The sequence below is a fragment of the Myotis nattereri genome (genome assembly GCF_964212035.1).
Source record: "Myotis nattereri genome assembly, chromosome: 2".
Lineage (NCBI taxonomy): Eukaryota > Metazoa > Chordata > Mammalia > Chiroptera > Vespertilionidae > Myotis > Myotis nattereri.
In genome coordinates, this window is record NC_138076.1 from 116,016,103 (window position 1) to 116,032,325 (window position 16,223).

General features: G+C 40.5%; 1 protein-coding gene across 3 annotated transcripts in view; it reads right to left on the reverse strand.

The window, feature by feature from the left end:
* Window positions 1-16,223, reverse strand: part of PAN3 (poly(A) specific ribonuclease subunit PAN3) — a gene marked incomplete at its 5' end in the record, with an annotated part of 164,007 nt that overhangs the window by 143,566 nt on the left and 4,218 nt on the right. The gene's annotated exons all lie outside the window — the stretch shown is intronic.

Genomic DNA, 16,223 nt, shown 5'->3' on the forward strand with positions numbered 1-16,223 from the left:
CAGTTCTTGGTAAGTACTTGGAATGCTGCTATTTTTAAGCTTCTAGTTAAGTACAAAGCCTTACACTTCATAACAGCTGAACTATAAAGAGAACTGCCCTCCTTGTGCAGAACCTCTAAGAACCACTGAAACCACTCCCACTCCCAACAAGAAGTAGTCTAACCCTAGCTGGTTCCATCACAGACTCAAGAGTCCCAGGTCCGATTCCAATCGATGGGTCTCCCTCACATTGATGTTTCTCTCTGTCTATCCCCCTCCCTTCCACTCTCTCTAAAAATCAATGGAAAATTATCCTCAGGTGAGGATTAACAACAATTTTTATTTACTTATTTTTTAAATATATTTTATTGATTTTTTACAGAGAGGAAGGGAGAGGGATAGAGAGCTAGAAACATCGATGAGAGAGAAACATCGATCAGCTGCCTCTTGCACACTCCCTACTGGGTATGTGCCCGCAACCAAGGTACATGCCCTTGACCAGAATCGAACCTGGGACTCCAACGCTCCATCCACTGAGCCAAACCGGTTACGGCTAACAACAATTTTTAAAAAGTAGTCTAAAGAAATACTGACAGTTGGATGTAGGGTGCTATAATCTGAATTTTGGTATATCCTCAAAATCATATATTGAAATCCTAAACCCTAAAGATGATGGTATTAGGATGTGGGACCTTTAGGAGGTGCCTAGGTCATGAGAGTGGAGCCCTCATACATGAGATTAGTGTTCTTATAAAAGAGAACCTACAGAGAGTCCTAGACCCTTCCACCATGTAAGAACACAACAAGAAGGTGCCCATCTATGAATCAGGAAGTGGGTCCTCACCAACCACCACACATAATCTGCCAGTGCTGTGATATTGGACTTCCCAGCTTCCTGAACTGTAAGAAATAAAATTTCTGTTGTTTATAATCAACACAAACTAAGACACAGAGCTGTGGGCATGTAAATTGGTGCAGCTACTATGGAAAAGGGTATAGAGGTCCCTCAAAAAATTAAATATAGCCCAGCCAGTTTGGGTCAGTGGTTGAGCATCAACAAATTAAACAGGAGGTCACAGTTCAATTCCCAGTCAGGGCACATGCCAAGTTTGCAGACTCAATCTCCAGTAGTGCGTGTGCAGAAGGCAGCCAATCAATGTTCTCTCTCATCATTGAAGTATTTCTCCCTCTCTCCCTCTCTCTCTCTCTCAAATCAATAAAAATATATTTTTAAAAAACTAAATATCAAACTATCACATGATCCAGCAATTTTAATTCTGGCTATATATCCAAAGGAAATAAAATCACTGTCTCAAAAAGAGGTATCTGCAACTCTATGTTCACTACAGCATTATTCATAATAGTCAACACATGGAAAGAACCTAAGTATTTATAGAGAGATGAATAAAGAAAATCTCTCTCTCTCTCTCTCTCTCTCTCTCTCTCTCTCTCACACACACACACACACACACACACACACACACACACACACGATGGAATATTATTCAGTCATAAAAAAGAAGGCAATCCTGTAATTTGTGACAACATGGATGGACCTTTTTGGAATTTGTTTTAAGTAAACTTTACAATATCTCTGTGTAATAACAATTTGCAATCCACTTTAAATAAGGCTTACTATTTCTATGAAAGGTCTTTTAAAATCTCTCCTTTTTTTCTCCTTTTTTAAAATTAAATCTTTATTGTTCAGATTATTACAGTTGTTCCTCTTTTTTCCCCCATAGCTCCCCTCCACCCAGTCCCCACCCCACCCTTGGCCCTTACCCCCAACCCCACGGTCCTCATCCATAGGTGTACGATTTTTGTCCAGTCTCTTCCTGCACCCCCACACCCCTTTCCCCACCGAGAATTGTCAGTACACTCCCTGAATCTATTATATTCAACAGTTAATTCTGTTCGTCAGATTTTTTATTCACTTCATTTTTAGATTCACTTGTTGATAGCTGTGTATTTGTTGTTCATAATTTGTATCTTTACCTTTTTCTTCTTCCTCTTCTTAAAGGATACCTTTCAGCATTTCATATAATCCTGGTTTGGTGGTGATGAACTCCTTTAGCTTTTTCTTATCTGTGAAGCTCTTTATCTGACCTTCAATTCTGAATGATAGCTTTGCTGGGTAAAGTAATCTTGGTTGTAGGTTCTTGCTATTCATCACTTTGAATATTTCTTGTCACTCCCTTCTGGCCTGCATAGTTTCTGTTGAGAAATCAGCTGACAATCATATGGGTACTCCCTTGTAGGTAACTGACTTTTTTTTCTCTTGCTGCTTTTAAGATTCTCTCTTCGTCTTTTGCTCTTGGCATTTTAATTATGATGTGTCTTGGTGTGGTCCTCTTTGGGTTCCTTTTGTTTGGGGTTCTCTGCACTTCCTGGACTTGTAAGTCTATTTCTTTCACCAGGTAGGGGAAGTTTTCTGTCATTATTTCTTCAAATAGGTTTTCAATATCTTGCTCTCTCTCTTCTTCTGGCACCCCCATAATTTGGATGTTGGTACATTTGAAGCTGTCCCAGAGGCTGCTTACACTATCTTCATATTTTTGGATTCTTTTTTCTTTTTGTTTTTCCACTTGGGTGTTTTTTTGCTTCTTCGTATTTCAAATCTTTGACTTGATTCTTGCGATCTCCTAGTCTGCTGTTGGAACTCTGTATAATATTCTTTATTTCAGTGTATGTTTAATTTCTAGTTGGTCCTTTATCACAACCTCGAGGGTCTCACTAGATTTCTTGAGGGTCTCACTAAATTTATCGGCAGTTTCTAGAGAATTCTTGAAATACCTCTTTTAAGTGTGGTTTTGAACTCTATATCCAGTAGTTTTCTTTCCTCCATTTCTGTCATTTGTGACCTGTTTCTTTGTCTCTGCATTTTTTATGCTTCCCTGTGTTGACAGAGTGGCTTTCTGTGCTAGGTGTCCTATAGGGCCCAGTGGCTCAGCCTCCCCAGTTACCTGGGGTGGACACTCTTGGTGCACCCCTTTGTGGACTTTGTGCACAGTCTTGTTTTAGTTAAGCCTTGATTGTTGTAGATATCACTGGGAGGAATTGAGCTCCAGGCCAATTGGCTGTGAGAATCAGCTGTGTCTGCAGTGGGAGAACTTCTGTGCTGGAGACACCCTTCTGGGGAAAGACTTGCTTCAGTGGGGATTTGGTGCTCACTGAGTCTGCCCCCTGAGTGTGTCCCTTATGGATCTGAGGAGTTGTAATCTGGATGGTCCCACTTTGACCACTGGGTACACTGGCTCTTGGATCTCTAAGGAGGTGCTAATTTAGCCTCTGCCTGAGGATACCCAGCAGGAGCCCAGCTGTGAAGCAATGCAAGCTGCTTTGGGCCTTGGGCCTTCTTTTGGAAGTTCTGGGTTTCTCTGACCCAGCTACAGTTTGTAGTTTTCAGATTGCAAAGGGCCAGGCCTTTCATATGTAAATGCCTCTACACACAGCTTGGGTGGGGTGGGGTCTCAGGAGATCAACAAGGTGGAGCAAGCAGCTATGGCTGCTCCTCAGTCCTACCCTAAGAGGCCCAGCTTCTCAGTGTCCCAGTAATCACTGGGAGTACCTCTGAAAGAAAGCCGCCCTCGAGTTCCAACAGATGCCAGACAGTCCAGTTTCCCCTTATGAGTCTGGTTCCCCAGAGACTCACCCGGAACTGGAGTTCACAGCAGTCAGGAGCTTGAGACTCCCTCCCGACTAAAAAGACAACCGTGTCCTCAGTTGCCAGCCCTTTCCACGTGTGCCTCTGTACTTCTGCACTTTACTTCCGCACCTCCTCTGAGTCTCAGTGTGCTTTTCTCTTTCCTTCTAGTTGAATTTCCACTCAGCCAGCCTTCCTGTGGTTCTGGATGATGTCCGTTTTGTCTTTTAGTTGTATTTTTGAAGTGGTTGTGCGAGGCAGCAATTTGCAGTGTTTACCTATGCCGCCATCTTGGTTTCTCTCAGCAATACATGTTTTTAAAAAGTCTTAAACAATTCCTGTTTTCTCAGCAAAGTGACTTGGAATTTCATAATGGAGAAGAGAAAATTTGTTGCTAAAACCAATTTATTACCAGTTTCAGATCACCTAAACCTATTGTTTCTTGAGAACTAGTAGAGATGTGGGGTTTTATATTACTTATGTAGTACTTGTCATCTTTTAACATACTTTAAAATTACTGGGGCTAATGCATCCCAAGAATCTAAAAAGCAGTACCTGACACAGAGTAACTGCTCAATAAATGTTAATTAATTCAATGAATGATGAATCTCCACTTTTAGCCTAAATCATACTAAGTTGAAAGCTTGCCATAATTTTTTTTGAACACATTATCTGTATACATTAAATCTTTTTATAATACACCAGTGACCTGGTGCACAGATTCATGCACACTGAAAGGAAATTAATTAGAAGGTGGCCAGCAGGGCAGGACTGGGCAAGATGAGCCAGACACACCTTGGAGCCCTCTTACAGTCTCTCCCCAGCTGGCCAACCTCTCGTGTCCCTCCCCAGCCTTGATCATGCACCAGTGGGAGTCCCTCAGCCTGGTCTGCGTCCTCTCGCAATCCAGGACCCCTCAGGGGATGTCTGAGAGCCTGTTTCAGCCCAATCCCGCAGGCCATATGCAAATCGACCAAAGAACAGAACTAATGGTCGTTATGACACGCACTAACCACCAGGGTGCAGACACTCAACACAGGCGCTGCCCCCTGATGGTCAGTGCGCTCCCACACGGGAAGCACTGCTCAGCCAAAAGCCAGGCTCACAGCTGGCAAGCACAGCAGCGGTGGCAGGAACCTCTCCCGCCTCCACAGCAGTGCTAAGGATGTCCGACTGCCAACTGGGAGCGGGCCTAAGCCATCAGTCAGACATCCCCCGAGGGCTCCCAGACTGCAAGAGGGCGCAGGCCAGGCTGAGGGACCCCACCCCAACTGCACGAATTTTTGTACCGGACCTCTAGTGTGTATATATTGCAAAATGATTGCTAAAATGAGTTAGGTTAATGTCCAACACCACACAGTTATAATTTTTTTTCTTATGATGAGAACTTTTAAGATGTACTCTCTTAGAAACTTTCAAATATACAATATAGTATTGTTAACTATAACCACCTTTCCATCTATACTAATAAAAGAGTAATATGCTAATTAGACTAGAAGACCTTCCAGGAGACCTTCCCAGACGTCCTTCCAGACAAAGCCATGGTGGCAGGGCAGAGGTGGTTAGGGGCAATCAGCCCAGGAGAGGAGGACAGTTGGGGGTGATCAGGCCGGGGGGGAGGGGGCAGCTAGGGGCAAGCAGGCCAGCAGGGGAGGGCAGTTGTGGACAATCAGGCCAGCAGGGGAGGGCAGCTGTGGACAATCAGGCCGGCAGGGGAAGACAGTTTGGGGTGATCAGGCCAGCAGGGGAGGGCTGTTTGGGGTGATCAGGTTGGCAGGGGAGGGTAGTTGGGGGCAATCAGGCCAGCAGGGCAGCAGGGGATCAGGCTGGCAGGCAGAAGCGGTTAGGGGCAATCAGGCAGGCTGGCGAGCGGTTAGGAGCCAGCAGTCCCGAATTGTGAGAGGGATGTCCGACTGCCAGTTTAGGCCCAATCATCGGATATCCCCCGAGGGGTCCCAGATTGGAGAGGGTGCAGGCCGGGTTGAGGGACACACACACACACACACACACACACACACCTGTGCACGAATTTCGTGCACCAGGCCTCTAGTAATGTATATAAATAATGAATCACTGTGATGTACACCTGAAATAAGATACTGTATGTTAATTATACAGCAATAAAAATACCAATCCCAAAAGGTTACATGCTATATAATTCCATTTATAGGACACTGTTGAAATGACAAAATTATAGAAATGGAGAGCAAATTACTGATTACCAGTGGTTGGGAGAGAAAGCAAGTTACAAAATGGCAATTTGAGACTGACAGAACTATCTTATGCCTTGATTGTGTTGGCAGGTACACAAGCATACACAGAACTAAAGTCACACACATGTACACACGAGTGCAAATAAAACTAGGGAAAAGTAGAAAAGTGGATTACTATGTCAATCAATGCTGACTGTAATACTGTATTATAGCTATGAAAGATGTTACCACTGGGAGAAACTGGGTGATGCGACAATATCTCTCTGTATCATGTCTTACAACTGCATGGGATTCTACAATTATCTCAAAATAGAAAGTTAAATTTTTTAAAATCTATGAAAGGTCAAAATAGATGTTAAGTTTTATTTTGGCAATAATTTTTCTTACAGTGTCATTCAAATGAACTTTTATGTAAAGAAGTGTTTTTACTCATTAACTGTATCTTACCTAGACTTATATTAGTACATCCCTCTTTGAGTATTTCTCATAAACCTCTGAGTTTTTCTCATAAAACTTATCAAGACCTAATATTAACTTATGCATATGTTTATATACCCTATTAGAAGGTAAACTGCACTAGGGCAGAGTTTCATTTCATCCAATGTTGTATTCCCATCGCCTAGATCAAAGCTTGCCATGCTGCAATGCACAATATTAAATTAGTGAAATGAATGGTATTATGAAGTCTATATGTAACCTATATAATAAAAGGCCGAACAGCCGAACAACTGGTGGCTATGACGCGCACTGACCACCAGGGGTCAGATGCTCAACGCAGGAGCTGCCCTCTGGTGATCAGTGTGCAACCACAGGGGGAGCACTGCTCAGCCAGAAGCCGGGCTCTGGCGAGCACAGCAGCAATAGCAGGACCTCTCCTGCCTCCACGGCAGCGCTAAGGATGTCCGACTGCCAGCTGGGAGCAGGTCTAAGCTGTCAGTCGGACATACCCTGAGGGCTCCCAGACTGCAAGAGGGCGCAGGCCGGGCTGAGGGACGCCCGCCCCCCCCCAAGTGCACTGGGCCTCTAGTTGTCCAATAAAAATGTGTAAACCTATAGAAGCTATCCTAATGGCAAATTCAGTACTCACTTTCCTGTCAGATCATACAAGTTTATGGAAAGAAAAGTGTAATCCTGGCTTAAACAATAACAGTTTTGCCACAAACATTATACTTTCCAAAGTTATTTTATGAACTTCAGGTTATCCACTGCTTTCTTCTTGTGGTTGGATAGGCAACCACAGTTCAATAATTTATAGCTATTTTACTGGTCTTGAAAGTACAGCTGTCCTTCAGTATTGAAAGGGACTGGTTTCTGAATCCTTGTGAATACAATAACTGAGGACACCCATGTCCCTTATATAGAATACATATAGTCTATGCACACATCCTCCTGTATAATTTGAATCACCTCTAGATTACCTATAAAATACAATGTAAATGCTATGTAAATAGTTGTTACACTATATTGTTTGGATAATAATGACAAGAAAAATAGTCTATACATGTTCACTACAGACACAACCATCATAGACCTAATTACACAGTGCATGTAAGCAAAAGCGTAACTTTTTTAAAAATATTTTCCATCTGCAGTTGGTTGTATCTGCAGATGCAAAACCTATAGATAAGGAGGGCCAACTGTATACTCTCAAATACGAGGGGGGGAGGGAGGACTAGGGACATAGATGTAAAGGTTAATTATAGAGTTATTATTAATAATATTCAATAACAGCAGCAACTAAGACTGATATCTCACAATGTACCAGGCAATACACACTGATAGTGTCACATGCAATCCCACCAAGTAGGTACTATTTTTACATCCATTTTTTAAAATGAGAAAAACTTGGGCTTAAGATTAAAAATTTGCCGAAGAGCCGTAACCCGTTTGGCTCAGTGGATACAGCATCAGCCTGCGGACTGAAAAGTCCCAGGTTCGATTCCAGTCAAGGGCATGTACCTTGGTTGTAGGCACATCTCCAGTAGGAGGTGTGCAGGAGGTGGCTGATCGATGTTTCTCTCTCATCGATGTTTCTAACTATCTCTCTCCCTTCCTCTCTGTAAAAAATCAATAAAATATATATTTTAAAAAAAAAAATTGCCCAAGATCACAAAGCTAGTAAGAGAGCCAGAAGTACACTTTAGATGTCTTATATCAAAACTTCACTACTAACTAAATTAGTAGAACTGAAAACTAAGTTTATTTTGATAAACAAATCTATTGGGTTTCAAATAAAGTAATGTACATAAAATACAAATCGTGGGATAATAAATACTTTAGCTGCTAAAAATTGAGCACGTTATAGATTAAAATTCTAGCCCTGGCCAGTGTGACTCAAGAGTTAGAGCATGGTCCTGCACACCGAAGCATTGCAGGTCCAATCCCCACCCCCACTGGAGCGCATTTGGGAGGCAACCAATCGATGTGTCTCTCTGACATGGTCACATGTCTGTCTGTCTGTCTGTCTGTCTGTCTCTCTCTCTCTCTCTCTCTCTCTCTCTCTCTCTCTTCCTCCCCGTAAAAATCAATGAAAATAAATATCCTTGGTGAGGATTAACAAAATAAACCAAAAGTAGGTTAAAATTCTAGTTGAAATGTAATTACATCATTAAAATGTTATCAGTAATTCAACGGAACTCAAATAAATCCACAGCTAGGCCTTGGAAGATCCCAAGTCCAAAAGAAATATGAAATAGCAAAAACTTAGAGTAATAAGAAAAAAAATTTTAGAATAACCTTTTAAAAAATAGAATAAACTGTTATTTCCCAAACAACAATCTTTTTTGTATAAATTGCTACTTTTTAAATATTTTTTTATTATTAATGTAATTTTTTAATGATTTCAGAGAGGAAGGGAGAGGGAGAGAGAGATTGAAACATCAATGATAAGAATCATTGACTGGCTGCCTCCTGCACACCCCCTACTTGGGATTGAGCCTGCAACCCAGACATGTGCCCTTGAACGGAATCAAAACCGGACCCTTCAGTCTGCAGGCTAATGCTCTATTCACTGAGCCAAACCGAGTAGGGCCCAAACAACAAACTTGAATGCCAGAGCATTGCCTGGTCAATATAAGAGCAGGATGGAGTAAGAAAATATAATATTTTATGTACATAAAAAGTAAGCACCAAATGAAAGTATGGTTCCTTTACAAGATTGAAGCATCATTTTAAGTAACTGTACTAAGAAAAAGCCTTTGGGCTACAGTTTTCCAATGTTTGAAAATAAGGATAAAGTTTTCTCCTGTGTTTACCTCTAAAGTTTTAACAGTATCTGAAACACAAAACAATTCTGCAAATGTGAAGTACTAAAGCAAAGGTCAAAGACTCAAATGCCTAGAAGAGCCATGTATATAAAAGTCACCCAGTTGGTTAAGCATGGTCTCATGCAGCAGGATATCGCCAGTTCAATTCTTGGTCAGGTCACATACTTAGGTTGCAATTTCGATTCCCCGGTCAGGAGGTAACCAATATCTCTCTCTCTCTATCTATCTATCTATCTATTTCAAATTAATAAACATGTCCTCTGGTGAGGATAAAAAAAAAAAAATTCATCCTTTCAAGAAGTAAGGCAAAATGAAGTCTTGCCCCATCAGCAGGTCTAACTCCAATACAAGAGTTGCCCTTCAAAGGAAGCCAAAAATCTGTATTTCTGATTTTTTTTAATGCTGTCAACTAATTCAATTACAATCCACACACATGCAAATTAAAAACAAAAAATACCGTAAATATAAGCCACCAAAATGGTTAAAATTATAACACGGTTAATCCAAGTGTTGGGGAGAATGTGGAGCAACTGGAACTCTTATACACTGCTGGAAGGAATGTAAACACGGTACAATCAATTCAAAAAACTGTTTGACAGCAACTACTAAATCTGAACATATGCACAGTTAGTACACCCTATATATACCCAGATATTCCACTTCTAGGTGATCTAACAGAAATGCATATATTTGTTCACCAAAAAACATGTTCAAGAATGTTCAAAGCAAGTATTCTTCTTTAACAGACAAAACCTGGTAACATTCCATTGACCACCAACAGTAAAATAAGAAAATAAAATGTGGCAGTTCATCCCATATAATAAGAGAGGAATATGCTAATTAGCAGTTACAGGAGGCATAAAGACCAAGGGCATCATGACCAGATCGCGGATTGGGGGGGGCCAGCGAGGTATAAGTGGGCTGCGGAGAGCTACAGGAGCGGGCAGGGCAGCAAGCAAGCGGGAGGTGGAGAGCACAAGAGAGGGCAGGGCAACAAGCTATGGGGGGTGGGGGTCAGGGGGAGGTACAGGAGGGCGGCAGCGACCTACTAGTGCACGAATCCGCGCACAGGGCTACTAGTATAGCATAACACTATACAGGAATGAGACTACAGAGGCTACTCCTACATAACACAAATGAATCTCACAAACATGCTGGAAGAAAAAAAAAAAACACGAAAAGAGTACAACTAGGACTCTCATAGCCAGTTAGCCTGGAGGTCAAATCACCCCTGGTATTGCCGACAACAATCAAGGCTTAATTACAACAAGACTGCGCACAAAGACCACTAGGGGGTGCACCAAGAAAAGATAAAAAAATGCGGAAACAAAGAAACAGGATGCAAATGTCAGAAATGGAAGGTATAGAGCTCAAAACCACACTTTTAAGGTCTCTCAAGAACTGTCTAGAAGCTGCCGATAAACTTAGTAAGGCCCTTGAAAAGACTGGTGAGATCGCCGATAAATGTAGTGAGATCCTCAAGAAATCTAATGAGACCCTCGATGTTGTGATAAAGAACCAACTAGAAATTAAGCATACACTGACTGAAATAAAGAATACTATACAGACACCCAACAGCAGACCAGAGGAGAGCAAGAATCAAGTCAAAGATTCGAAACGTGAAGAAGCAAAAAACACCCAACTGGAAAAGCAAAATGAAAAAAGAATACGAAAATAGTGTAAGGAGCCTCTGGGACAGCTTCAAGCGTACCAACATCAGAATTATAGGGGTGCCAGAAGATGAGAGAGAGCAAGATATTGAAAACCTATTTGAAGAAATAATGACAGAAAACTTCCCCCACCTGGTGAAAGAAATAGACTTACAGGTCCAGGAAGGGCAGAGAACCCCAAACAAAAGGAATCCAAAGAGGACCACACCAAGACACATCATAATTAAAATGCCAAGAGCAAAAGACAAAGAGAGAATCTTAAAAGCAGCAAGAGAAAGAAACCCAGTTACCTACAAGGGAATACCCATACGACTGTCAGCTGATTTCTCAAAAGAAACTTTGCAGGCCAGAAGGGAGTGGCAAGAAATATTCAAAGTGATGAATACCAAGAACCTACAACCAAGATTACTTTATCCAGCAAAGCTATCATTCAGAATTGAAGGTCAGATAAAGAGCTTCACAGATAAGGAAAAGCTAAAGGAGTTCATCACCACCAAACCAGGATTATATGAAATGCTGAAAGGTATCCTTTAAGAAGAGGAAGAGGAAGAAAAAGGTAAAGATACAAATTATGAACAACAAATATGCATCTATCAACAAGTGAATCTAAGAATCAAGTGAATAAATAATCTGGTGATCATAATAGAATCAGGGACATAGAAAGGGAATGGACTGACTATTCTTGGGGGGGAAAGGGGTGTGGGAGATGCGGGAAGAGACTGGACAAAAATCGTGCACCTATGGATGAGGACAGTGGGTGGGGAGTGAGGGCGGAGGGTGGGGCGGGAACTGGGAGGAGGGGAGTTATGGGGGGGAAAAAGAGAACAAATGTAATAATCTGAACAATAAAGATTTAATTAAAAAAAAAAAGAGTACAACTACATGACTCCATTCCTTTAAAGTTAAAAAAAAAGGATCTATAATGTTAGAATGTAATGTTAGAAATCAGTAGTTACCTTTGGGAAAGGGTAGTAACTGGGATGGGGGCAAGAGCAGGATATGGGGGTACTGATTATGTCCTTTTTATTTTTTTAATCCTCACCTGAGGATATTTTTCCATTGATTTTTAGGAAGAGTGGAAGAGAGGGGGAGAGACAGAAAGAAACATTGATTTCAAAGAAACACATCAACTGGTTGCCTCCTGCATGAGCCCTGACCAGGACCCAGGCCAGGGAGGAGCCCACAACTGAGGTACGTGCCCTTGGCCAGAATCAAACCCAAGACCCTTTGGTCCACAGGCCAACACTCTATCCACTGAGCCAAACTGGCTAGGGACTTTCTTTTTTTTTTTTTTTTTAATCTGAATGCTGGTTATTTGTTCACCTTGTGAAAACCGCAAGAAGTTATAATTTGTAAACTTTTCCCAATATATGAATACTTCAATAAAAATGTTTAAATCACAGATTCCCAAACTATTTCTACAGGCAGATCCAGCTAATCAAAACAGATCAGTTTATGACCTCTCAGCTAAAGAAATACTGTACAATCTTATATTTAAAGAAGAGCAAAAAACAAATAAAAAGCAAAACAAAATTGTTTCAGGGAGGCTACATGATCAGGTCAGCAACTAACATTTAAATTTCTTCTAATAACAATACCTCTTAGAATGTGCCATTTTAATTGCCTCATATACTTTTTTGTGGAGGGGGATACTGAAAGGCAAGTCTTTTTTTTCTTCTTTTTTTTGTATGTTTGTTGTTTTTCATCAATTCCTCATGCACCACCTCCCCTCTGCAGCCATAAGCTTGTTTTCTATTTCTACGAGTCTGTTTTTGTTGTTTGTTCATTTGTTTTTTTAGATTCCACATATAAATAAAATCATATGGTATTTGTCTTTCTGTTTAACTTATTTCACTTAGCATAATACCCTCTAGGTCCATCCATGTTGTCATAAATGGCAAGACTTCCTTCTTTTTTATTGCTCAGTAATATGCCTTTCTATATAACTTATTCTTTATCCATTCACCTATTGATAGATACCTAGGTTACGTCTATATCTGTTATTGTAAATAATGCTGCAATAAACACAGGAATACATATACCTTTTTTAATTAGTATTTTCATTTTCTTCAGATAAATACCTGTAAGTGGAATATCTGGGTTGTATGGCAGTTCTACTTTTTTTTTTTTAAATATATTTTATTGATCTTTTACAGAGAGGAAGGGAGAGAGACAGAGAGCCAGAAACATCGATCAGCTGCCTCCCGCACATCTCCCACTGGGGATGTGCCCGCAACCCAGGCACATGCCCTTGACCGGAATCGAACCTGCGACCTTTCAGTCCGCAGGCTGACGCTCTATCCACTGAGCCAAACCGGTTTTGGCAGCAGTTCTACTTTTAACTTTTTGAAGGACCTCCATACTATTTTCCATGGTGGCTACACCATTTTACAGGTATAAGGTGATAACTCACGGTGGCTTTCATTTGCATGTCCCTGATGATTAGAGAGGTTGAGCATCTTTTCATATGTCTGTCATCTATATGTCTTCTTGATAGAAGTATCTATTCATGTCCTCTGTTCATTTTTTAATTGGATTGTTTGTATTTTTTATGTTGAGTTGTATGACGTTTTCATATATTTTGGATATTAACCCTTATTGGATATATCACTTGTGAATATATTCCCCCATTCAGTGGGCTGTCTCTTTGTTTTGTTTATGATTTCTTTCACTGTGCAGAAATTTTTAAGTTTGATGTAGTTCCATTTGTTTATTTTTGCTTTGGTTTCCTTTGCTTAAGGAGATTTATCCAGAAAGATATTATGAAGACCAGTGTCGAGTTTACTACCTACATTTTCTTATAGAAGTTTAACAGTTTCAGGACTTACATTTAAGTTTTTAATCTATTTTCAGTTACTTTTTGTATATGGTGTAAGAGGGTGGTCCAGTTTCATTTTTGTATGTATCTCTGCCAGTTTTCTGAACACCACTTACTGAAGAGACTGTCATTTCTCCATTTTATAATCTTGCTTCCTTTGTCATAGATTAATTGACCATATAAGCAAGGTTTACATATGGGTTCTCTATTCTGTTCCAATGACCTATGTATCCGGTTTTTTTATGCCTTTACTTGTGCATGTGTGTGTGTGTTTCCATCTGAAATCAGTCTCTTATAGGCAGCATATAGAAGAGCCTTGTTTTTTTTTCTCCATTTAGTTGCTTTAAGTCTTTATACTGAGGGATTTAGTCCATTTACATTTAAAGTCATTACTGATAGGTATGTACTAATTGCGATTTTGTTCATTGTTTTTTGGCTGTTTTGTAGTTCTCTGTTCATTTCCTCTTTCCTTTCAGTTTGCTTGTTTTCTTTAGTGTTTTGTTTGGGTTCCTTTCTCTTTATTTTTTTGTGTATTTTTTGTAGGTTTTTGGTTTGTGGTTACCATGAGGTTCCTATATATCCATCTATAGCTATAGCAGCCTATTTTAAGGTGACAGGAATTTAAATTCAAACACATTATAAAAGCATTACATTTTTATTTCCCCCTCCACACTACTGTCTTTGATATCATATTTTAAATCTTTTTGTTTTGTGTATCTCTATTTATTGTAGTTATAGTTAATCTTCATACTAGCTTTTTTAAGTAGCTGATTCACAAGTACCTATGAAGTACCTGTGAGATTTTTTTTCTTTCATGTATTTTCTTATTTCTGGCCTTTTCTTTTCTGATTAAAGAAAACCTCTAACATTTCTTGTAAAGCCAACTTAGTGGTAATAAACTCCTTTAGTTTTTGTCTGGGCAACTCTTTATCTTTCCTTCAAGTCTGAATGAAACATTTGCTGGGTACAGTCCATTGTAGATTCCTTTCTTTGAGCACTTTAAATATTTCCTACCACTCCCTTCTGGTCATAAAGTTTTTGCTGAGAAATCAGCTATTAGCCTTATGGGGTTTGGGAGAGGATGGAGTTCCTTTGTTTATGAAATGCTGTTTTCTTCTATGGCTTAAAGATTATCTCTTTATCCTTTACTTTTGTCATTTTAATTACAATATCTTGGTGTGGGCCTCTTTGGGTTCATCTTGTTTGGAACTGTGCTTCCTGGAATTAGATGTCTGCTTCCTTCCCCAGATTAGCAAAGTTTTCAGTCATATTTCCTCAAATATTTTCTCCTCCCTACAATGCATATGTTAGTGCACTTGATGTTGTCACAGATATTCCTTAAATTATTCTTTTTTCTTATTGCTGTCCTGATTAGGCAATTTCCACAATCCTATCCTCCAAGCGGTAATCTGTTCTTCTGTATTATCCAATCTGCTATTGATTCCTTCTAGTGTATTTTTCAGTTGCTTGTTTATTAACTCTTTTAACTCTTCTTTGTTGAAGTTCTGAGTTCCCCTATTCTACACGTAATTTTGGTAAGCATACTTATGACTGTTACTTGAAAATTTTTTAATGTTTTTAATGTTTTCAACCTGGTTGTTTTGATCCTCAATGGTTAGAGGATCAGCCCGCGGACTGAAGGGTCTTGGGCTCAATTCCCAGTCAAGGGCACCATACCTGGGTTGCAGGCTTGATCCCTGGCTGAGGCAAACAATCATTGTGTCTCTCTCACATCGGTCTCTCTCTCTCTCCCTCTCCTTCCTCTCCCTCTCCCCCTCTCCCTCTCTGCCCCCTCCTCTCTCCCTTCCATTCTCTCTAAAAGGAAAATCATGTTTTTATTCATTTTAGAGAGAGGAAGAGGAAAGGAAGCGGGGGGGGGGGGGGGGGGGGGCGGACACACACTGATGTGAGAGAGAAACACTCATCAGTTGCCTCCCATATACAGCCCAACCAGGGATCAAACCCACAACTGGGAATCGAACCGGCAACCTTTTGGTCCATGGGACAATGCTGAACCAACTGAGCTACATGGACCAGTGCTATTTGAATTCTTTATCAGGCAAATTACTTATCTTTTTTTCATTAGGATTTTTTAAAGATATTTTTACTGATTTCAGAGAGGAAGAGGGAGAGATAGAGAAAATCATTGATTGGCTGCCTCCTACACACCCTGTACTGGGGACCAGGCCCACAACCTGGGCATGTGCCCTGACAGGCAATCTAACCGTGACCACCTGGTTCATAGGTCAATGCTCAACCACTGAGTCACACCAGCCAGGCTATTAGGGTGTTTTTCTTGTTCCTTCATTTGGAATATATTCCTCTGTCTTCTCATTTTGTTTGACTATCTGTATCTGTTTCTATGAATTAGATAAAATAACTTTCCCAATCTTAAAAAAAGTGGTCCTATAACAAAGTAGACTGTACCAGGTGGTTTTAGCAGGCCAGTTGGAGTAAGAGTGGGCACATGTGATGCCTGAGATGCTTCCTGGCCAGAAAAAGCAGGTTCAGGGCAGGACAGTCTGATGTCCATGAACATGTGGTAGCTCCCTTTTGTTCTGGCTATCCACAGCTAAAATGGGGTTTAGGCAAGGCAGACTGGTGTCCCAACACTTCAGTACCCTGCTGATCTGA